Source organism: Neofelis nebulosa, chromosome 16, assembly GCF_028018385.1.
Source record: "Neofelis nebulosa isolate mNeoNeb1 chromosome 16, mNeoNeb1.pri, whole genome shotgun sequence".
In the NCBI taxonomy this organism is placed as follows: Eukaryota; Metazoa; Chordata; class Mammalia; order Carnivora; family Felidae; genus Neofelis; species Neofelis nebulosa.
The window spans coordinates 62,613,105-62,638,594 of record NC_080797.1 but is presented as its reverse complement, the minus strand read 5'-3'; the positions used below and the strand labels follow the sequence as shown (position 1 = coordinate 62,638,594).

Here is a 25,490-nt window from a genome sequence, read left to right as displayed (position 1 = left end):
GAGATTATGGTGTCCCCTCCCTGAAAGAAAATTAAAAAAAATTTTTTTTTCAAAATGCCACAAACCTTACATATATGCTAAAATTAAAATAGCTTCTTTCTAGATTCGAGGATTACAAAATTCTGGTTCCATTAGTTAAAGGTGAACATTTCTCTTGCTTCCACTTTGGTGTTCTTGCTTTGCTGGTGTCTTAAGGGGTGGCCCAGTTATGGATATTTTTTTCCCTGCCCTTCAAAAGCCCATGGGAGGATGACCCTTGCTTTTCCGGTTACCATGACTGCTCTTCTCTTTCCCAATTTCTGGTAGTCATCATGGTTGTTAATGAGTGAAAGGAAGATGGGGTGGCAGCAAGGGAAAAATTAGCATTCTGGAAAAAGGACCAGCCTGCTTGCTGACAAAATCCCACAAAAAGCATTGGTCTCTTGTATGAAGGTACTGAAAGAGCTTTTGGTAGTTGTGCTTCAAGGTGTGGAGAAGGTTTGGAGCACACTAAGTATAGTTTCCATCTTACAGTGAACTAAGTCATGTTGTACTTTTACCACTAGCTAGAAATACAGAAATTGGGGGGTTATATGACCCCAGGCATAAAGATATGGCTTCAACAAATGTGCCTTCTTTACCATAGCCTTGAGCACTAGAATTATGGTCACTTCTCGAAGCTGAACTCAGGTACCAGTGGAGTCCAGAGACTAAAGCTTGGGGATAATGTTAAACCAGACAGAACTTGGTGGATAGGAGGTCCAGAGTAAAGCAGTATAGGAATGGGTCAAGGCCATTAAAAAAATAAAGGCAAGATGAAGTAGCCAAAGGAGAATATAGGAAGAGGGAATGTGAACATGCTAGCAAGGGAGGGTAGGCTGTTAGGAGGCCTGGATGGGATTTTGGCTACTTGGCCCAACAGAATGTTGTTTAAGTGGAACCCCCACCTCCCAGTTTTTAAGTTAGCCTGAGAGATCATACAGGAACGTGCCCATGTATGCTTAGATAAACTCATAGCTGAGAAATGTACAAGTTAAGTGAGATTAGAAATGTCTGGGCTATATCTCTGATTTGTGGTTGTCAGTGAAGTGAAGAACAAGGACTCTAAAAGACTTTTGGATATCATGAGAATACAAACATTCTTAAAAATCAAGATGGATATACAGACGTGTATTGTTTTACCTGCCTCAAAGAGTATTCTGCTTCTTTGGAAACTGCCCCTTCCCTATTCCAGACATAGTTATGGTGGGGTAGTCCAATCATAGTTTTCCCATTCTTCTGCTACAAGGCTGGCACACAACCCAGGTCAGTCTCCACCATAAATATGGTGATTGGTTCAGGGACAGTGTGTACTCCAAGCTAGAATAATCAGGGTTTTTTCTTTTTTTTAATGTTTACTTTTGAGAGACAGAAAGACAGAGCACGAGCGAGGGAGGGGCAGAGAGAGAGAGGGAGTCACAGAATCTGAAGCAGGCTCCAGGCTCTGAGCTGTCAGCATAGAGCCTGATGCGGGGCTTGAACTCATGAACTGTGAGATGATGAGCCAAAGTCCGATGCTTAACCAACTGAACCACCCAGGCACCCCAGGAGGGATCTTTTTGAAATGAAGAAATGTAAGAAGGGCACAGCCTCAGGATAAAAAACAGTTATTTCCCCAAAATGACATTTGGATATGTTCTGCCACATTATTCTTACTCTTTTTATTTCATTGCTGATTAATTTTTTAAAAATCTTCCCAGATCAGCACCGATTTGGAGACCCGAGTTTGGAACTAGTAGATACTACAAAGTAGGAATTGATGGCACCACCAGTGATAGAAATCCTGAGCTCACCAAACCATTATTCTCATCCAATATGACATTTCTAGTGTCCTGAGAGCATGCTTTCTTTCATATGGAAGAATCTTTTTTTTAATGTTTGAGTTTATTTTTGAGAGCATGCAGGCAGGGGAGGGGCAGAGAGAGAGGGACAGAGAATCTGCTGTGCTGACAGCAGCGAGCCTGATATGGGGCTTCAGATCATGACCTGAGCCAAAGTCTGGACGCTCAACTGACTGAGCTACCCAGGTGCCCCTCACATGGAAGAATTTAATTAAAAAATGGCCCAGAGACAGCTACTGAAAGACTGAGACCAGAGAGGCCTCTTCACGAGAGGATGACAGTGAAGGCTGGGCAAACAGTATTTTCCTAACCCTGATACCATTAGATAGCACATTCGTGGTTCTCCTGCACTTATGCTCTAATTTGCGTGCTTTTAATGGGTCACCTGCTTAGCCAGCAAAAGCTTCTGCAGCTGCGGCTTCCCAGAAGCCAGGAAGTGAAGCAACCCAAAGTTGACGTAGCCAGAGAGGCTGAGTCTGCGTTGGTGGTGGCAAGGTGAGAAGAAAATATAGCAAGTGTGAAACCACAAGGAAATTCATAGTTGGTTCCAAGGTTCAGCCTTTGCAGCGGAGTCCCAGAAAATCCTGAGAGCCTGAACGCTGCCTAGGAAAGAGGTGAATGGACATGACAAAGTGAGGTGGTCCAGGAATTCTCAATGTCTGCAGTCTACCCCCTTCATATTTTATTAAATTAGCATAATTAATGACATTTATGCTGATTTAATAAAATAGCATCACAAAATTCCTTAATGGTATAGCCAAAAGTATTTACATATTAAAAAAGACACAGTTGAAAGGAATCTGTGTCATGTGATTAATATGATACTCCCAGCATTTGTACACATATATATAAAATAAGACTTTATTTTTTAATGTTGATTTATTTATTTTGAGAGTGAAAGTGGGGGAAGGGCAGAGAGAGAGGAAGAGAGAGAGAATCCCAAGTAGGCTCTGCACTGACAGTGCAGAGCCCAACATGGGGTTCTAATTCACAAACCATGAGATCATGACCTGAGCCGAAGCTGGACGCTTAACCAACTGAGCCATCTAGGCATCTCTCAAATAAATAAGACTTAAAATATATTTTCTATGTTTTTTCCTTCTAGGTAAGTAGCTTGCAGCAGAAAAAGGTCTATGCTAAAACACATATAGAAAAATAGTCACATGGGGCTCCTGGGTAGTTCAGTCAGTTAAGCATCTGACTCTTGATCTAAGCTCAGGTCTTGATCTCGGGGTCATGAAATAAAGCCCAGTGTTGGGCTTCACGCTGGGCATGAAGCCTACTTTAAAAAAAAATCACTTGGGGCGCCTGGGTGGCCTAGTCGATTAAGCCTCTGACTTCGACTCAGGTCATGATCTTGTGGTTCACAAGTTTGAGCCCCATGTCAGGGTCTGTATTGACAGCTCAGAGCCTGTAGCCTGCTTCAGATTCTGTGTCTCTTCCTCTCTCTGCCCCTCTCCCACTCACGCTCTCTTTCTCTCTCAAAAATAAATGAACACTAAAAAGAAAACTTTTTTTAAAATCACGTACTGTCAGAAGAATCACAAATAAGGACTCATTTTTATGCGCTCCATTGGGGATTCCCTCTCACCATGCTCAAGCTCTCATACTCTATGCCAGTCTCTGCTCCTATGGAGAAGCCCTCCTCATCCTACTTGGGCTCTGACACCCTCATCAGATCACCTCCATGCGTGGACACCTTCCCCATCTGGCTCAGACTCTGACACCCTACCCTCAGCCACCACCACCACCACACCACATGGACACCTTTCTCACCCTGCACAGGCTCCAACTCCTTGAACTCAAGCAGCCCTCCAACTCCAGTACCCTGCACAGATTCTGAAACCCACCCTGTGTGGGCCTGCTCCCCTGCATGGATGCCCTCCTTGCTCCACTCAGGCTCTGACACCCTGTGACGGGACACACCACCACATGGATGTCCTCCTCACTTTCCATGCCAGCTCTTCTTTGGTCAAACATGAAGGACCTATTTTGTAATTATCTGTATTGTTTTGCTTTATTTATAGATTTACATAGATTTGACTTCATGATTAGTCCTGTATAATATTTTCCCCATTCCCTAGTTTTTTATTCTGAAATGTCTTAATTGGCTGGATTTCATCATCAGGTAGCTTTTTCAAAAAGTGGTCTCAAAAGAAGTTTGAGTGGGAGAGAGCCAAAGCATAAGAGACTCTTAAAAACTGAGAACAAACTGAGGGTTGATGGGGGGTGGGAAGGAGGGGAGGGTAGGTGATGGGCATTGAAGAGGGCATCTTTTGGGATGAGCACTGGGTGTTGTATGGAAACCAATTTGACAATAAATTTCACATATTTAAAAAAAAAAACCCAAAAAACAAAAAAAAAACAAAAAGTGGTCCCATATGCCGTACCTTCATTGAGCTTAAGCACATGTGAGACTATTTGTGGATTGCCTTCATACACAGGTAGAAATTTGGCTGGGTATAAAATTCTTGGGTCACACTCATTTTTTTTTAAAGCTCTGTAAACATTGCTCTATCATTTTCTGACATGGACCATTACTATAAATGAGTTTGAATCCAGCTTTACCTCTTCCTATTACAATTGACTTGTGTTTTTTGCCTAGATATGTGTAGGGTTATTCACTTGTTTATCAAGTTTAGTCATTTCATGTGACTATCATGTTTTTATGCCTCTGGCATTAATTTTTCTTATGACACAATGTATAATTTAAATTTGTAGATTCTGTTCTTCATTTCAGGAAATTATTTCTCTCTTTGAATATTTTTTATTCTGCATTTGCTCAGCTCTATACTTCAGGTACACCAAGTATATATGTATATGGTAGACTTCTGTTGTCTTTTTTCAATGTGTATCATTTCTATGACTGCAAAATTCTATATAGACATAAAATGTCTTAGTTTGAGCTGTTGTAGCAAAAATACAACATAGTCTGGGTGGCTTACAAACAGAAAATTATTTCTCTTAGTTCTGAAAGCTAGGAAGTCCAAGATCAAGGTGCCAGTAGATTCAGTGCTTGGTGAAAGTCCACTTCCTGGTTCATAGATGGCTGTATTCTCACTGTGTCCTCACATGACAGAAGGGGCAAGAGAACTCTGTAGGGTTTCTTTTATAAAGACACTAATCCCATTCATGAGGGCTCCATCCTCATGACCTTATTACCTTCCAAAGGCCCCATCTCCTAATGCCATCACCTTGGAGGTTAGGATTTCAACATATGAATTTTGGGGAGACACAGACATCCAGTTTATAACATAAGCGTAATTATTATTATAGGTATGATCCAAATATGGGAATGTTAATGTTATTTTTCAGTTCAGGTCTTAGATACTAAAAACTTTGTGGATAGTCTTCAGTGTGTATGTATGTGCTTGTGTGCATGCATGGGAATGTGAGTACATTGTTTTCATATGAAACATTAAAAAGAACCAAATGTGTGCTACATGCCTGCTACTGTTTATAGTAATATTGAAGGGGAGAAAACAACACTTATTTTGGGACAGATATAACACAAGGTCCAAGTTTTATAAGTATGTGAATGTGTAGTCTCTGATATAGTAGGCTGAGGTAAAAGATATCACAGCAGCTAATTTGTTTTCCAAGAACTACAGAGACCAGACAATAATTAGAACCAATTTTTATTTAATGTTTAAATGATGCTTAAAAATTGTACAAGGCAAGGACATAAGTACTTTATGCATTTTATTTGATTTTCATTTGCACAGTAACTATGTAAAATTATTATTATTAAGCCATCATTTAATAATCCCCCATTTAATAATGGGGGGACTATCTTAGAAGGGTTAAATAAGTCTTCAGAGTTGCCTTACTAGTAAGTGGTAGAGTGGGTTTGGAAGCTGAGTTTCCCAGAGCGGTGTCTCCACATTAATCTGGATTCTGGATTCACTCCCTTTCTGCTACCGTAGAAAGTCCTGAAGGAGAGGAAGAGAGATGCATGTGCCTCTAAAGGGTACTCATATTTTAAGAAGTCAAATCTGTTGGTTCCCATGAATACATATTATCTTTACAGAAATATGTTGGAACTGTAAAACATATGGACTGGAAAGACATTTTTAGTTGCTGTCACCCACTCACTTTTTTTCAACTGCTCCTTTGATCCTCTCTCTTAAGGTCCCAAAAGGCACTCAAGTTCAACATGTTTAAAATTAAATTCATTGTTTTATGCTCCAATAACTTTTTCTTCCTCAGTTCAATCATTGACACCTTCCTCTCTTTGCTTTCTACATGCCATCAGTCACCAAAGCTTATTGCTCTGTCTTCTCATCACTTTGTTTTCTTGAATCTGTCCCTTTCCATTCAAAATGTCACCACTCTTATTCAACCTTTTTTATTACCGCTGACGTGGAATGTTGCACACCAGAGGTGCCTGACAGGTCTCCTGGCCTACCATCTTTTTGCCTCTTTCTTCCTTTATCTCTTACGTAGGTTCAGACTTCTCTTTCTAAGCAGTGGTTTTCAAATTCTTTTGAAAGCACACTGTCCCAATAAAAATGCTTGAGCATGAATTTCTAGTATATTTCTTTATTTCTAAGCAGTGTATACATATGACTAAACATATATGAACACTGCAAAATGGGCATAAGAATATAAATTAAAGGGGCGCTTAGGTGGCTCAGTCAGTTAAGTGTTCGACTTGATCTCAGCTCAGGTCATGATCTCATGGATCGAGCCCCAAGTCTGCATCCCAAGTCTATATTGTCAGTGCAGAGCCTGCTTGGGATTCTCTCTCCCTCTCTCTCTGCCCCTCCCCCCCAACTCGTACACACACACACACACACACACACACACACTCTCTCTCTCTCTTATCTCTCTCTCAAAATAAATAAGCTTAAAAAAAAAAAGAATGTAAATTAAAAGGGAATAGAGAGGAAATGAATATTTTTACCTAAATTTGTATTTGATTTTTCAGAGTTCAAAAACATTTTTGTTCTCTATATACCTGAATAAATTTCACTGTTTTTTAAAACTTTATTTATTTATTTTTGAGAGAGAGTGCAGGAGGGGCAGAGAGAGAGAGAATCCCAAGCAGGCTCCACACTGTCGGTATAGAGCCTAATGTGGGGCTCAAACTCACAAACAGTGAGACCATGACCTGAGCCGAAACCAAGAGTCAGATGATTAACCGACTGAGCCACCCAGGTGCCCCAGATTTCACTGTTTTTGTTTTAATGTTGGTTTAATAATTTGTGACTCAGAGATTCACAAATATATTTCTAAGTTCAGTTTATTTTGGAAATAGGTTTTATTAATTGTCATAGCTGAAAATGATACAAAGTAATATAGTATTAAAATGCACTAAAACTACATTACTAAATCCTAATATTCATTTCCATCCACCAATTATGTGAAGTTTTATTGAAATTCAGCCAATACATTTACTGATGTCAAAGAGTTATTCTTGCAAGCCAATTGAAAGGTATTATAAACCTATGTCTGGAATATTAATAGATTCGAGGGCTGTGCTTCCAATTTTTTTTAAACATGAAGATACAAATGTTTCTTAGGTAATGTTACAGTTTTGTCAATTTCAGGAATAAAATAACGGATTTCCAAGCATCCATTTTCAAAATGGTCTCAGTAAAAAGAGTTTCTTTGCAAAAGCATTTATTTTCACCTTCACTATTAAACACCTTTTTTTTTTTTAAAGATACTGTTTAAATGTATTTATAATTTTAATATCTACTGTGTAGCACAGTATTGAAGGTCACTTGGCATAAGAGAAAAGGTCAGAAATTTTGGAATCCTAGTCTTTTTGTAAGAGAGAAAAATGTGTAATTCATCTCTAAGTTGGCAATTCTTTTAAGGTCTCTACTCCCAGAATGACCTATGAACCTGTCTGATACAATTGATTTTTATGGTCTCTCCCTATTTCATTACACAATATTATAAAGATTCTACTACTTAGGGCCACAGTATGTAGAGCATGCGACTCTTGATCTCAGAGTCATGAGTTTGAGCCCTGCCTTGGGCATAGAACTTACTAAAAACAAAAACAAATAAACAAAAATCAAACAAAACAAAACAAAAACACCCCCCCACACACACAAGATTCTACTACTTAAAAGTCTTGGGGGTGTTTGGGTTTTGTTTTTATAAAAATGGCCCTAACAATGATACCCTACAGCACACAAATTCGTCTCAGGAGACTTCACTTAAACCATTTAAGACACTTAACTCACATACAGACAAGTGTGTCTGCCACTATCAATCCACATATTAGATATCAGAAAGGTTTCATTTTTTTATTTTTTATTTTATTTTTTTAAATTTTTTAACATTTATTTATTATTGAGAGACAGAGAGACACAGAGCATGAGCAGTGGAGGGGCAGAGAGAGAGAGAGAGAGAGAGAGAGAGACAGAATCCGAAGCAGGCTCCAGGCTCCGAGCTGTCAGCACAGAGCCCCATGCGGGGCTCGAACTCACGCACCGTGAGATCATGACCTGAGCCGAAGTCGGTCGCTTAACCGACTGAGCCACCCAGGTGCCCCGATTTTTTTTAAAGAAATATAAATAGAAGTTATATATTTTTTTCTGTACTCCAGGGCATCCCCAGGGATGAGCACACATACCACCCTCTGATCCTTCACTTTCCTGCCAAGAAACCAACATCACCAACTCACTGTTTGTCCTGAGCCAGTTTTTCTGCTGGGCACAGTCTGACTTCAGCATCTTAGTTACCAGGTACAATTTTCCTGCCTTGTGTCCTCATTCCTTTGTGCTTAGGTCTGAATCCCAGACTTAAAAAATTTAATAAAATAAAATAAAAGCAAGCGCTACAGAGTTTATTCCTGGCCTAGTATTGTTCTGATAAACATATTTATTTAGTCATCACAACTCTATGAAATAACATTACTATCCCTGTTTTACAGAATATGAAACTTAGGGATTACATAACTTCTCCAGAGTTAATACTTACCTAGTGATGGAGGTGAGTGGGTTTGAGTCTAGGCACTTGAACTCCAGAGGCTATGCATGTAACACCTGATTCTTCTGCCCTCTTTCATGCCATGGCCATGTGCCATGTGCCATGGCTAACTGTGGAAGGGGCAGAGAGACATTTCTAAGCCAGACAGCTTTCAACCCATAGCATGGCCAAGACTAGAAGTCCAATACCAAATTCAATAGGAGGCCATGCTGCTTCTGAGTAGATCAGATACTCTAGTTCAACAACATTGGCACTGGCTGGGAGCTGAAATACAAAAGACTAGGAGCCAGAGATAGTTCAAAAGCTAGAGTGAAAAACGGGCTGTTGCTGACTCCAAGGAAAAGAGCCTGGTAGCCAAGAAATGGACTGACACAGGAATATGAACAATAGCAACCAGTTATTAAGACACTGTCTTAACCACTTTATGTTCCTTGTCCATCTAACTCCCACAATGACCCTGTAAAAGAGATACTATTATGCCTTCATTTCCTAGACAAAGAAAATGAGACTCGAAAAACTCAAGTAATTTTCCTAAGCTGCATAACTAAATTAAGTGGCTCAGCCAGGATTTAAACCTGGCTATGTCTGAATTATATATGCCAAAGAGTGACTTATTGTGGAGGAGTTCGCCACCACCAGCCTCTCCATAATCTCCGTTATATGCCCAAAGCCACCCCAAGTAAATATACATCTAAGGAAAACCAATTGTTAATGCTGTAAATGCAGTTTCAACACAAGACCTCGTTCCAACCAGATTGCTGCACCTTGAACTTCCCCAGTCTTATTCCAAAGGTGAGCTGTGAACAGGGGAGCTCTATACCCACTCACCACTGGGAAACGTCTACAGGTAAGAGAGACAAGAGGAGAAGTGAACTTGTACCCTCCTTTCTCCAACTTTGGATTGAGAGCAAGTGACACAAAGAATCGGGAACCGGTTGTGGTGCCTGGTGCCTGACAGTAGTGGTGGCAGAAACATCCATTTGCAGGGGCTACACTTTTAGCAGTGGGGCAATGTCCAGGGCCTCTGGGGAACATTGTCCAATCTCTGTCATTCGATGGCTCAGCAGTCATAGTCATAATATCTTCCTGGACTGATTTATGGTAATATTTAGGCTGTGGTTCTGGTTGCTGCTGGGACACCCCTTGTTTTGACTATTTTCAGAGCCTGCTTCTCCATCATTCCCAGCAATATCGCCTTAGTAAATTTTCTTTTGTGCTTAATCACTTAGAGTTAATTTCTGTTGCTTGCAACCAAGAACACTGACTGAACAATGATTAAATTTTCATTTTCATTGCCACTATCACATTGCACCTTATTTCCAAAAGTTTTAAAAAAAGAACTAGTGGCTCAAAAGTAGTTCATTAAAATATTAATACAGTCCACACATAATGGTAAGAGACTGAAAACTTTCCTTAAAACCAGGAATAAACCAAGGATTTCTGCTTTTACTACTTCTGTTCAACATTGTACAGATGTTCCATTTGGGACTATCAGACAGGAAAAAGTAAATGAAAAGCATTCAGATAGGAAAGGAAGAAGTAAAACTATATTTTCAGGTGATGGAATCTGATCTTATATACAGAAAATCCCAAGGACTCCACTAATAACTATTAGAACTAATAAACAAGTTCAGCAAGGTTGGAGGACACATGATCAGCATGCAGAAATCACCTGTCTTTTGGCACCCCTGGATGGCTCAGTCCATTAAGTGTCCAACTCTTGATTCCAGCTCAGGTCATGATCCCTGGGTTGAACATAGAGCCTACTCAAGATTCTCTCTCTCCCCCTCTGCCCCTCTCTCCTGCCTGCGTGCACACTCAAAATAAATAAAATAAAAAACAATCAACTGTATTTCTATAAAGTAGCAATGAACAATCTGAAAGTGAAATTAGGAAAACAACTCCATTTACAATGGCATCAAAAAAATTAAAACTCTTAGGAATCAATTTAACAAAAGAAGTGTAAGTCTTGTACTCCAAAAACTACAAGACATCTTTGAAAGAAATGAAAGAATATCTAAAAAACTGGAAAGACATCCCATGCTCATGAGTTAAAATTGTTAAGATGACAATACTCCAAATTGCTACACAGATTCAGTGAAATTCCTATCAAAATACCAGTGTTCTCTCCTGCAGAAATTGATAAGTTGATCTTAATGTTTCATGGAAATTCAAGGGACTTGGAATAGCCAAAAAAATAATCTTGAAAAAGAAGAACAAAGTTGGAGGACTCATACTTCCTAATTTCAAAACCTAGTAAAAAGCTATCATCATCAAAACAGTGTGGTAATTGCATAAGAATGGACATATATAAATCAATGGAATGGAATTGAATGGCCAGAAATAAATCTTCCCGTTTTTGGTCAGTTGGTTTCTGGCAAGGGTGCCAACACCATTCGGGGAAGAAAAAATAGTTTTTTCAACAAATGCTGCCCACACAACAAGATGTCCATATACAAATGAATGAATTTAAATTCCTATCTCACACTGTATGTAAAAAATTAACTCAAAATGGATCATAAACCTAAATATAGGAGCTAAAACTGTAAAATTCTTAGAAGAAAACATAGCAGTACATCTTTGTAATTTTGGATTGGGCAATGTGGTCTTACATATGACACCAGAAGCTTATACTTGAGATGACAGAGAAAAAAGTAGGTAAATTACACTTCTTCAAAATTAAAACTTTTGGGGGGGCCTAGCAGCCTCAGTTGTTGGAGCATGTGACTCTTGATCTCTTAAGTTCGAGCCCTACATTGGGTGTAGAGATTACTTAAAAATAAAATCTTCTTAAAAAAATTTAAAACTTTTGTGCTTCAAAGGACACTACCAGGGAAATAGAAGGAAAGCCCACAGAATGGGAGAAACTATGTGCAAATCATGTATCTGATAAGGAATTTGTATTTAGAACATATAAAGAATCTTAGAACTCAACAATAAAAAGAAAAACAACTCAGTTGAAAATGGGCAAGATTTAAGCAGATGTTTTCCCAAAGACGATGTACCAAAAGCACATGAAAAGATGTCCAACATTGTTCAGTAGGGAAATGCAAATAAAGACCACGATGAGATTGCTAAAGGGAATGGAGTTTCTTTTGAGGATGATGAAAGTGTTCTAAAACTGATTGGGTGATGTTTGCACAACTGTGAATGTATCAAAATCACTTTATTGTAAACTTTTAAAAATAGATTTGATTGGGGCGCCTGGGTGGCGCAGTCGGTTAAGCGTCCGACTTCAGCCAGGTCACGATCTCGCGGTCCGTGAGTTTGAGCCCCGCGTCAGGCTCTGGGCTGATGGCTCGGAGCCTGGAGCCTGTTTCCGATTCTGTGTCTCCCTCTCTCTCTGCCCCTCCCCCGTTCATGCTCTGTCTCTCTCTGTCCCAAAAATAAATAAAAAACGTTGAAAAAAAAATAGATTTGATTTTGGGGGCACCTGGATGGCTCAGTCAGGTAAGCATCCAACTCTTGATTTCAGCTCAAGTCATGATCTCACGGTTCATGAGGTCCAGTCCCGTATCAGGCTCTGTGCTGACAGTGCAGAGCCTGCTTGGGATTCTCTCTCTCCCTCTTTCCCTGCCCCACCCTCTGCCTCTCTCTCTCTCTCAAAATAAATAAACATTAAAAAAATAATAAATGGGTGAATTGTATGGAGGTAGATTATATCTCAATAAAGCTGTTAACCAAATATCCACAATGAGATGCCACTTTACGCCCACTAGGATGGCTAAAATAGAAATGACAGACAATAACAAATGATGATGAATACACAGAAAAATTACAATCCTCGTACACTGCTGATCGTAAAATGGCACAGTGACTTTAGAAGCTTCTCAGATCGTTAAACATAAAATTACTATAAGACCCAGCAATTTGTCTCATAGGTATATACCGAAGAGAAATAAAAACACATGTCCACACAAAAACTTTTACATGAATGTCCATAGCAGTATTATTCGTGATAGCTAAAAAAAGTAGAAACAATCTAATTGTCCACAAACTGATGAAGGGATAAGCAAAATGTGTCATATCCATATAATGGAATAATATTTGGCCATAGAAGGGGATGGAGAAAAATGATACATGTTACAGCATGGATGCATCTTGAAAACATCATGCCAAGTGAAAGAAGTCACACAAAAGACCACATATTGTGTGATTACGTTTATTGCAAATGTCCAGAATAAGCAAATCCATAGAGACAGAAAGTAGATCAATGGTTTTCAGGGGCTGGAGGGAAAGGGGAAATAGGGAGTGATTAATAATGGGTAGAGGGTTTCCTTTTGGGGTGACAAAAATGTCCTAAAATTTGATAATAGTGATGGTCGCACAACTCCATGAATATTCTGAAAACCACTGAGTTACACACTTTCAAAGGGCAAATTTTATGTGAATTATATCTTAACCTGTTATTAAAGTTTGGTTTTTTTAATTGTTTTTTTTTTATTTTTTTAATGTTTATTTATTTTTGAAGGAGAGAGAGACAGAGTGTGAATGGGGGAGGGGCAGAGAGAGAGGGAGACACAGAACCCAAAGCAGGCTCCAGGCTCTGAGCTGTCAGCACAGAGCCCGACACGGGGCTCAAACCCGCAAACCATGAGACCACGACCTGAGCCAAAGTCGGACGCTTAACCACTGAGCCACCCAGGTGCCCCTGTTATTAAAGTTTTTTTAAAAACCACAAATATAGTAATGTGACTACCACAAGTAAAAATAGCATTATAAATAGTGAACAGGACTCTAGTGAAAATATAAAGTATGATTCTGTATGTTATAGGATAAACACCTGAAAATGTGATTATTTTGCACAAGTGTGCAAAAAAATAGCAGCCAAATTCTAAGAGGGATAGTGAGTACCTGAAAATTGGATGTTACTGGGCTAGCAATTTATTCATCTCTATTCCTCAATGTATTATTATGAACTTGTTCATATATAAGCATAAAGCCACCCGTGACTTTTTACTGGCTTTTTTGAACAAAACACGGTGACCCCTCAGTAAAGAAATAATATTTTTTCTAGAATAAGAGCAAAATAATGCTTTCCAAATTGATGAATTTTGTTTCTAAAGGCAGACAGAAAATATCATAACTATAGCAACATGATTGAAATCTACATTTCTGCAGCAAAACAAGGCTATAAATCATTCTATTGCCAAAAAGGTATAAATCCAATTACAGAGCTAATGACACATTTTATGCTTGAAGAGAAAGCAAACAGAAGTCCTTTATCTAGTGATGCTCTAGGCCGTTGCAAAAATTCAACAGCGTACCATGTAAAAGGGCAATTACTATTATGTGTGCATCCTGGAAGATACTTCCCTAGACATAGGAAGGAAACAGCTGATGTTCTATGTACAAAACAGCCTTTGGCATACATGTGCTACATATAGTAATGGGAAGATGCTCCATGACACTTTATTCTATTCATCACTGCAGATTCATGCTGTGGGAGAAGAGAGTTTTCATCTGTAATAATTATTACATGAGAAAATACATGTTGGGGTCAGTACTGATGGAAACCTGGCCATATGCTTAGCAAAGAAGAGCATTATTCTAGGAATAAAAGGTTGCACCTGAATGCCAATCCACGCACTGCTTCACTCACAGAGAACAAAGCAAACAACAGATGCCTGACCTTGAATCAGGGACGAGAGAAGGAGAGGAGATTGCAAATATGCAATACAACCAATGAGGAAATGTCTTTTCAGCATGTTTGAGAAGGAACAAGATTTCTGCTTTTATAAGTGGAGGCATGTCATCTGTTGAGGAAAGGCGTTCCCACACATTTTTTTAAGATAAAGAAAGTGATTTATAGTATTTCTTTGTGACACTCATCCTGCCTGTAGAGATACTTCTCTAATGTCAGCTCTGTGTTCACATTCTTGCATGGCCTGAACTTGGCCCTTCAAGACTGATATAGCAACAAGTTTTAAAAGTTGAGCATGGGATTAAACTAGCAGAATTTCTTAAGACAGAATTTCTTAAGAAGATGTAAACAACCTATATTGGTTATTTATTGCTGTGTAGAAAATCACCCCAAGACTTAGCAGTTGATAGCAATAAACATTTATGATCTCACAGTTTCTGTGGGGCAAGAATCTGGGAGCAGCTTAGCTGGGTAACTCTGGTTCAGGATTCTTCACAAAATTGTGGTCAAGCTATTGATGGGGGCTGCAGTCATCTCAAGGCTTGACTGGAGAAGGATCCATTTCCAAGTTCACTCAGGTGGCTGTTGGCAGACCTCCATCATCTCTGGCTGTTGGCTGGAGACAGTAGTTTATTGCCATATGGGTCTCCCCATGGCAGCTGGATTTCCTGAGTAAGTGGGCAAGATGGCAACAGAGGGAGAGCAAGACAGAAGCCACTGTCTTTTTGTAACCTAATCTCAGCAGTGACATCTTATAGCTTTTGAATATTCTATTTGTTGGAAATGAGGCAGTGAGTCCTGCCCACATGCAAGGAGAAGTGATTACACACAGGTATGGATACCAAGAGGGAGGGATCATTGAGGCCTTCTCTAAGACTTCCTGTTACACTATCCATATACTTCTATATGTGTGACTTTACCTGGACCAACAGTGCCCCATGATTCACAAGGTTTTGTTCAGTAAAGCTCTCTACTCCTCCATCTGTCATGGCATGAATTCTCAGTGCTCTGTGATCCAGAGGCATACCTTGACCAACCATGTTAGTCACTGAAGGTAGATGCAAGGTCCAATGCCCTTGGGTACACATCTATTATAGAGCTGGTGGGTTTCCCGCTGCCTCCTTCATTGGCATGGCTATTTGGTAGAACAGGTCTAAGTCTATTCTTCTTCGCCATGGCAGGGACAAAGGTTATCTTTAGATAGTAGGCCCTCTTAGCCAGGATACATTGAGAAACTAATTATCCCTATCTTTCAAATGGAGTCGGTCTGACCTGACCTGAGAGGTCAGTGGGTTCAACCTGAGAGAATGCTCTATCTTTATGGCTTGGAAGTTGGCTCTCAAATAAGAGTGGCCTGAATTGAGGCAATGAGTTTCTTATTGATCAGCTTCATCAGGGAGTAGAGACAGCTGGTTGTCCTTCAATTTCCATTTTCCTTGGACTTAGTAATAAAATCCCTGATTATTACCTGGGCACATGGCTGCCTGGAATAAAAACAGCAAGGATCAGTCTTCTTGCAGTTAGATGCAGTCTTCATGCGTAACCATGTTCTGGCCAATGAGATATAAGCAGTAGTTGGTATGAGCAATATGAGCAGTTTCTAGGAAACAGCCTTATAAGAAAGTAGTATGCCCTGCTTTGCCCTTCTTCCTTTGTGTTGGCTATAGTAGGGATACGATGACTGGAAGTCTAGCAGCCATGTTGAGATAACCTTGGGAACCATAACCATGCAGGATAAAGCAATATGCAAGAAGGACACTATGGCATATCTTACCAATCCTGAGATGACTATCTCTGGACTTCTTAAATATGAGAGAGAAATAGATTTGTATATTTAAGTTATTTCCAGATTTTTCTGTTACTTCTAACTGATTCTAATCCTAACTAATGATGTGGCTTTATTCAAGAACAGACAATCTTGCCATGACCTTAGCTCCCCCACTATTTCCTACAATATTCTTCTAGTAGGCAGGCATTGTCTCTAAATATAAGGCAAAGAATTAAAGCAAACATTGTTAGGTTTCCACTGGCAGTTCTGCAATCTGCAGAAAGCTGGATGCTCCTGCTGAACTGTAGGGATGGGGCTAGGTCAGGTCAGGGGCTAGTCCTTGGGGTTCTCGTTAGATAGAAGGACCAACAGGTGCCTGTGGGGCTCCAAACTGAGCCCTCCTGCCATCTGTCCTGGGTGTTGCCTAAGTCCAAAGGCCTGACAGGTTCAAGATGTGTAGGTCAAGTCCTTGTCTAACTCAGATATGCAGAGCCAGCAAGTACCTTTAAGAATAAGGAGTGGGAGTTGCCAGGGATGAGGAAGTACAGATAAAAGACAAGTGAAGCTGTCTTCTGGAAGACGGTGGGGACTGGACAAAAACAAAAAGCCCGTATCAAGCACCAACATGGACAGTGTTTGTGTTGTGTATGCAATGCCAGCCAGAGGGCCTTGGGAAACAAAGACCATGTCTGTTTTCCTTTCATGGCCTCTGCTCCACGGTGTCAATTACTTTCTCTAATGAAACCCACACCAGGCTTATGCCAGGGCTATGCTCAGCTCCCACTCTCCTTTTTACTGCATGCCAAGGAAATAACTTGGCTCTAAGCATACCTTGGAGGCATTTCTGAGGTATTTTGTGCTGATAGAGAACCCAGAGTACCTACCAGTTTCTTCTTCTTTTTTTTTAATGTTTTTATTTATTTTTGAGAGAGAGAGAGAGAGAGACAGAGCACAAGTGGGGGAGGGGCAGAGAGAGAGGGAAACACAGAAACCAAAGCAGGCTCCAGGCTCTGAGCTGTTAGCCAGAGCTGGATGCAAGGCTCAAACCCAAGAACCGTGAGATCATGACTTGAGCTGAAGTCAGACATTTAACCGACTGAGCCACCCAGCCGCCCCTACCTACCAGTTTCTTAAGCCCATAGCACTCCTAATGTAGAATGCAAGTCCTGCCTTGTAGAGAGGGCAGGAAATCACCTTAGGCATTAGGAGAATTTCAGTAATTATAACCTGCTATCAGAATTCTGGACTGTGCACATTTTTTAATGCTTCTGCACTACACTTAACTTTAGTTTGATAAACTCACTCCAACATCTTGAGACTGTTCTCTGTTGGTATAGGCTGGTCCAAGAATGCCTCTAGTTCAAAATCCATTACCCAGTGCCTACTATTTTTAAATATAGTTCCCAAAATTAGGCAGAGGGACACTCCCTGACCCAGAAGTGGTCTGTGTGAGAGCCTTAGTGGAAACGGTATGGATTCTCAAGTCAGGCAGACCTGCAGTGAAACCAAGACTCTCACAATGGAGTTCAAAGATATTATCTGTAGTTGTGGAAGAGAAATAAAGGAGTATGTGCATTACTTAAGAGTTACAAAGGTGGCCAGCTGAGAAACTAAAAATATCAATAAAGCCTTAATGGGAAGCAGTTGGGTAGGTGAAAGGGAAATGTTAGTACACTAGATCCTTATCTTACATAGCAGAAAGCCAACTGATAAATCAAGAAATGGTGGTATTTTTTTCAACAAATATTTACACTGTGCTAAGGCAATGAGGATACAGACATAAAACAAACTAAACAAAGTCACTACACTCATTATTCTACTAATAAGCCCATTGGGTGCCTACCAGAAGAAATAGTAAAAGTCTAAAAAGAGTTGCCTTGGGGGCGGGTGGAGGGGGTGGGTGGAGAGAAATAGGACAGGGGTTGTTTTTCCTGCAAGCTCTGTTATACTATGCATATATTAAATCTGTTAAGTTACCAACAAATATTCTATTATCTATTAGCTACATATCCTTGAAAGGATTGCTTCAATTCCCTGGGCCTCCATTCTTTTGTCTGGAAATTAGGGATAATAACGGCTTCCTCCAACTGTTTGTTACAGGAGTATCTGCATAAAGTAGGCATGAAAATGTCAGTCCCCTCCCCATGTCTCCCATGTAATATTTTGCAGCTCCAGACTTACAGGCTGAGAAGTGACATATGTTCCTGGGTCTGGCCTGAGCAAGCCACATGACTTTTCTCTGACTGATTCTTTTCATCTGACACAAAGATGCTCATCTAAAATTTCTTCAAGTGCTGGAGGAACAGGATGCACGCTGGTGAAAACCGTGCGTCTGGAAAAAACACTGGCCAAATATTAACACAATTTCCATTTGGACAATATTGTGCAATATTGGACAATATTGTTGATATGGTCTTTACTGCTTACTTATGGGCAGTTAAAGTAATTTGCTGTCCTGTTTTAGTGCCTCAGAATCTCTCACAATTGGCTACTTAGTCCCTGAGGTGGTGAAGATCTCATGATGTAAGAGACAGAACAATTGTGAATTCAAGAGAGAGAGAGAGAGAGAGAGAGAGAGAGAGAGAGAGAGAAAGGGAGGGAGGGAGAGATATCACTGCCTGGGATCAAGATTCAATTAGTAGAAAAACACTGAAAAATATGACAGAGCAAGGAGTATTGTGGACATCCAAACTGGTTATGAACGAGAAAGTGGATAAATGTGATCCTTTGTGTGTTTACCCATACACAGATACACGGGGGGCATGCTTGCAGGTTCTGTGATTTGTCAGCGTGGTGTGTTGTGGGGGGTGGTTGCAGGGAGGGGAGGCTTTAGGGGTGAAGCACAGGCAGTGATGTGCTGGTAAAGGTCTAAGAGCCAGTCCTGGCAGTTGCCAATTTCAATGGTGTAAATACTCCCAATGTGGCTGATTTCACACTACTAACTTGCAGTAACTGAATGCAGAATTGAAAGAAATGTGCAGAATCAGCTCTTGCAGCCAGTACCAGTTAGTTCCAACACACTGCTGGCTACAGGTTTCCAGCACTATTCTCTTTCAAAACAGAAAAAAATTCCCAGCTCCTTACACTCATTTGCTTCTAAAGTTGTGGATATGGATTTAGTTTTTATTCCAGAATCCATCTATACCTCCCAAACAGCACTGTTCGTTCAACCCTGATTGATTATTCACTCTTTTGTAAAGTTCATGTCTCATCACAGTTCATAGGAATTCTGGGACTGGAGTATTCCACACCCACCCACACACACACACATACACACACACCCCGACTAAATCTACACAATGGTTGGCAAGACCATTTGTTTATTCAGAAAGCAGCCAACAGGATGCTACAGGCCGGTCAGTGAACCACCCTGCCTTTCAAGATTTGGCAAACTCCTGCTGGCCAAGGAAAGCTCCAAGCAGGCAAGAGGGAGCTCCCTCACTTCTTGTGCCCCCACCATTACAGCTCTTTGGAAATTAAGTGCTTGCCTGGTTGTTTGGCACATGTATGACTCTCTTCCTCATCCCACAGGAAACTCTCCCTCATTAGTCTTCAGGGCGGTTTCCCTTTGAAACTCCCCCCACTCTTTTCCTCTCTGAAATCCTGTATCCTGGAGCCAGAGGAGCTATGTCTAGGCCTGACATTTATATACTTGGGGTGGGGGGAGGCTTCTTTAAAGAAAAGAATACACCATTATAAATATAAAGCTACTAGGGTCAGGGCCTTTAGAATGGGTCTGGGCCAATGAGGGTCTCCAGAGGAAGCTTCATTAGCTTCCAGTAGATATGCCTCTGTAGCCAGACTATATGCTCCAGAGAAAACTGGATGTTTGCCTAGTGATGGGGAGTGGTGGAATGTCCTGTGTTTTTTTTCCTTTTAGAGGAGGAGGAAGCCCCAAATGCTGTTCTGCTTCAAAACTCTGCCTTCGAGCCTGATACTGGAAGACATTATCCAACTTCTGAGGAAGCCATTTTATTCTGTATCACTCCTACTGTATCACATGGCTACTCCCCCAGCGCTTGGCACAGAATACAACAGAATGCCTGTAACAGGCAGAGACCTTCCCCATTGGTCCAAGGAAGTATCTTCTCTAATCCCTTAGCTGGCTAACTTCAGAATCACTGTAGATGAGAAGGGACCTCTAGTGGTCAGTCTCAAAGGTCACATCATCACAACCTTCTCCCTAGTCTCTCAAAGGTGTTCCGGTCTGTCAACTCTGGGTTGTCCATCCCAAGAGGTAGAAGAAGGAAAATACAGAATAGGTCAGAGGAATTTTTGGGTTTTGATATAGGTAGGTTAATGAGGGGTAGGATGACCTCTGCTAAATGGTGTGTAGAGGATGTGGTAGATGTGTTTTTATATGCTTGCTGACAAAATCTACCCAGCTCCTAGTGAGACGGGGCCCAGCATCATGCCAGGGAGTGAAGGGTTATAGGGAAGCAGAAATGTGACTCCAACCCAAAGTAATAGATGTTCTTCATTTTGAAGGCAGAGCATAATATTGTGAAAGAGTGGATTTTAATCCCTTTTTAAAATCATGACTTCTTTGGGGTGCCTTGGAGCCTCAGTTGGTTAAGCCTCCAGCTCTTTGTTTCGGCTCAGGGCATGATCTCATGATCTCATGAGTTCGAGCCCTGCATTGGGCTCTGTACTAATGGCATGGAGCCTGCTTGAGATGTCTCTCTCCTTCTCTCTCTGTCCCTCCCTGGCTTGCCCCCCCCCTCAAAAAATAAATAAGCAAAAATAATAAAATCATGACTCCTTTGGGAAGCTAATTAAAAATCAGAAGCCATCTCCTCAGAAAAATAACGATGTGCACTTGCACACTCAGGCACACATCCACACACCCATTTTTGCCTGAAATTCAGAAATTTCATTGATACTCTAAGGCACATCCACAGTGGTTCCAGAAGCCAACTTAAACTCTGAAATAAGGCATTTGGATAAGAATGCATTGTGGAAGCCAGGAATCTTGAATGGACTCTAACCCCTTCACTTTGGACAAGTCCCTTGACCTCTCTGAACTTCATTTCCTCATCTATTAGAAAAAGGAAGGGTATGGGGCACCTGGGTGCCTGAGTCAGTTGATCATCTGACTTCAGCTCAGGTCATGATCTTGTGGCTCGTGAGTTTGAGCCCCAAGTCGGGCTCTGTGCTGACAGCTCAGAGCCTGGAGACTGCTTCAGCTTCTGTGCTTCCCTCTCTCCCTGCCCGTCCCCCACTTGTGTTCTGTCTCTCTCTCTCTTTCAAAAATAAATAAACATTGGGGCGCCTGGGTGGCTCAGTCGGTTGAGCGTCCGACTTCAGCTCAGGTCACGATCTCACGGTTCGTGAGTTCGAGCCCCGCGTCAGGCTCTGGGCTGATGGCTCAGAGCCTGGAGCCTGCTTCTGATTCTGTGTCTCCCTCTATCTCTGCCCCTCCCCCATTCATGCTCTGTCTCTCTCTGTCTCAAAAATAAATAAACATTAAAAAAAAATTAAAAATAAATAAATAAATAAATAAACATTAAGAAAATTTTTTAAAAGGAAGGGTAGACAAATGTAGGATTTCTAGATAAAAGACAATACTTGGTTAAATCTGAATTTCAAATAAACACAGATTTTTTTTTTTTTTTAAAGTACAACTATATCCCAAATATTGACTTTGTCCTGAATGAACAGATAGCGGTTGCACAGGACATACTAAGAAGTATTCATTGTTTACCTGGAATTCAAATTTCACGGGGTGTCCTGTATTTTTATTTGCTAAACTGGGCAAGCCTAGACAGGTGGCCTGTTGGGTCTTGATTTAAGGTCTAAAATTTTTGGTGATGAAGGAATCCTAATGGAGATTGGGAAGTTGGAGTATCATTAATCACTGTTTAAGCTAGAAATGCTGAAGTCCTGTGGCTGAGTTTAAGCAGCTTATTTTTAAAGGTTTTTTTTTTTTTTGGTTGTTTTTGTTTGTTCATTTAGTAATCTCTACACCCAATGTGGGGCTTGAACTCACAACCCTGAGATCAAGAGTCGCATGTTCTTCTGACTGAGCCAGCCAGGCCCCCTGAGTTAAAGCAGTTTAATGGACACTGTTGGATTCTGGATGGAATAGTCACCACGCTGGCTCCCTGAATTGCTCAAAGAACACTCTATTGTTGCTTAGCTGTGACGGCCAGATTTCTAGCTTTTCTGTCACTTTAAAACCCTCAGTAAATTCCCAGTGACCCAGCTAGATGATCTGTCTGGCCTGCAACCCTCCAGCCATTTGCTGAGCTGCTGCCTCTGTCCCATAAAGCTTGGGGACAGCGGCTGTGAAGACTGGCTTAAAGACCTTTGGGAATGGCACTGGTTAAAGTGGCTTAGAAACTGTGCCCCTCAGACTCTTCCCACATTCTGGTTGCTTGTTTCCCTCTCCTGTTGTTCATTCCCATACAACAAGAGGTACTCTGAGTTCTGTGCACCTGCAGAGTCAGTATCCCTCCAGCCCTCCCCAACTCCCTCCTTTCCTTCTTCCCTTCCTTCCTGTTAATGTTTCTTGAGTACCTGCCATGCAGTAGGGTCTGTGCTGGGCCCCTCCCCCTTGGCTGAAGCTCTTCCACAGCCATCACTCTCATCGACACTTGGTCCGTAGTCTGTGGTTCTCAAAATGAGAATCCTGAACATGGTGTTGGTCACCTGGGAGGCTGTTAAAGATGACAGTCCTGAGTCTCATCAGAACTGCTGAAGGAGGGGCACCTGAGTGGCTCAGTCAGTTAAACAGCTGACTCTTGGTTTCGGCTCAGGTCATGATCTCACCTGTTTGGTGAGTTCGAGACTCCCCCACTTCCCCGCTGTTCCCCTGCCCCCCCTCCCCCCCCCCCCCCCCCCCCCCCCCCCGTGCTGACTGTGAAGCCTGCTTGGAATTTTCTGTCTCCCTCTCTCTCTGCCCCTCCCCCCTCTCACTGTCTCTGTATCTCTCAAAACAAATACACTTAAAAAAAAAAAAGAACTGCTGAAGGAAAGGTGCCTGGAGACTGTTTCTTAGAAATGCTGTTTCTTAGGCTCACCTAAATCAGAAGGCTGTGTGGGTCACCTGGGTGGCTCAGTCAGTTAAGCCTCCAACTTTGACTGAGACCCCATGATTTCATGGTTCTTGGGTTCAAGCCCCGTGTCTGGGCTGACGTCTTAGAGCCCAGAGTCTGCTTTGGATTTTCTCTCTCTTTCTCTCTCTCTCTCTGCCCCTCCCCCATTTGTGCAGAGTCTCTCTCTCTCTCTCTCTCTCTCTCTCTCTCTCAAAAATAAATAAATAAACATTAAAAAAAAAAAAAGGCTGTGGCTGCTAGTTCTTGGACCCTCTTCTCTGTCCAGAAGTGCACAGGCCTAATGTGGAGCCAATTGGTTTCTACTCCCAGGAATTTCCAGATGCGAGGCTGCCTCTCTCCTCTCCCTCTGGGCCTGAGCTACTTATAGAAGATGTGAAGTACTAGACTCTATTAATACTGCAACCAGCCAAACTACTTAGGCTTAATGGTTAACTACTAGGCTTAATTATTTATGGCAAAAATAGTTTCCCCATTCTGTCAGTTTTAGGAAAGAGGAATGTTCCAGGAATGACAGTGGACAAATCTTGTCACTTCTCTGACTCTCCAGCAGGGGCACCACGATATCATTTTTAAAATCTGAAACCCCGCCCCAGCACTGAGTACACTCTACCTGGCTCCTAACCATCATTAACTTTCCCTTCTAGAAGATAAGACCTTTCAAGTTGAGGAACTTTGTTTTGCTCATCTTTGTATCTCTCAGGGTATCCACTTAATGTAGTGAAATTCAGGGAGCACCATTTATCTTGTAGACATCACAGTTTTCCACAGATGGCAGTTGAGTGACTTGAGAAGCCAAGTCTTTTATTTATTCATGATAAAGACACCATATTGGCTTGGATGGCACTGGCACTTCCAATGTTTAGAATACTCAGTACATGGAGGATACTCAATAAATAACTGCTAAATACTTTCCCCCAACATGAACATGTCAAATATACAGAAAAAATGAAACTGGATATCTATTTAACCCTATATAGATTCTAGATTCAGCACGTGTGAATTTTTGCTATACTTACTGTGTGTGTGTGTGTGTGTGTGTGTCTGTGTGTGTTTATTTTTGCTGAATCATTTGAAATTTAATTGCAATCATCGCGACACTTAACCCATAAATATTTCAGCAGGTATCTCCTAAGAATTAGGACATTCTCCTAAACAACTGCAATTCTACTATTACTCCTAAGAATAATTAACCATTACTTCCTAATATCATTTAATATCCAACTGTAGAAGCTGGTGTCGGTGCCCCACCCACATCCCCTTGGTCTGCTTGCAAACAGTTCCCATATAGCAAAAAGGTGACTTCCTGAATGTCTCTCCCTGAACATTCATGGCTAGACCAAAAGAGTGCACTCTACCCTCATAGGATGGGCTGGAGATGCTGGGGAGTCAATACCCCAAGAGTATTCCTTAACCAATGATGGAGAGAAGTTAGTGGATAAATACCCAAGCCTCCTTCCCCTCATGAGTCGATTCTGAGGTATGTTCCCCTGAGCTTGTCAAAGGTCCATGGTGACAGTGTCCATAGTTATAACCTATCCATTAACATATACCCTTTCTTAGTTGTCCTTCCTTCCCTGTCTCACTTCCTTACTGTGCTCCTTGAGATCACCTTTAAATAAACTACTTGCAGACAAGCTTTTGTCTTATAGTCTGCTCTGGAGGGACCCAGAACCAAGACATCAATTCATTGCTAAATTCACTTACAAATGATGATAGTAAAACACACTCTTCTTAGATCCACCAAGAAGCAAACTCAAAACTTCCTTAGATGGCGCTTGCAACTCAGCAACAGAAACTGCTCTTAGTTATGATTCTTACTGGAACAATGGTATATACGAAGGCTGTGTTTATTTATTATGCCCTGCCCAGCCTGTATTAATAATAATAATAATAATAATAATAATAATAATAATAGCTACTGTAAATTAGCAGCTTACTGTGTGGCTGCTTCACATACTTTATTTCACCTAATCCTCACAGTGCCTTTGTAGGGAGGACACTATTACTGTTTCTGTTGTATTGACAAAGAACATGAGGCTCATAGAAGCTACACAGCTTTTTTGAAGTCACATAACTAGTAAGAAGCAGATCTCTTCTGGTATGCTTACCCATTGTGTTAAAATGTGCAGATAACCATAAATATTCTTTATCCTATTCTTGCATAAATGGGAACAATAGTAGTACCCAGATAACACTGTACAACACAGTGTAAT

The 25,490-nt window shown here is 41.0% G+C and overlaps 1 long non-coding RNA gene across 1 annotated transcript in view; it reads right to left on the bottom strand.

Annotated features, from left to right (window-relative positions):
• Positions 1-5,587: 5,587 nt before the first annotated feature.
• Positions 5,588-25,490, bottom strand: part of LOC131497417 (uncharacterized) — a 35,955-nt gene continuing 16,052 nt past the window's right edge. Inside the window, exons 2-3 of the long non-coding RNA XR_009254969.1 lie at positions 8,799-8,917; positions 5,588-5,791 (exon numbers count right to left, since the gene is read on the bottom strand). This is a non-coding gene — a long non-coding RNA (uncharacterized LOC131497417). The remainder of the gene's footprint in view (positions 5,792-8,798; positions 8,918-25,490) is intronic.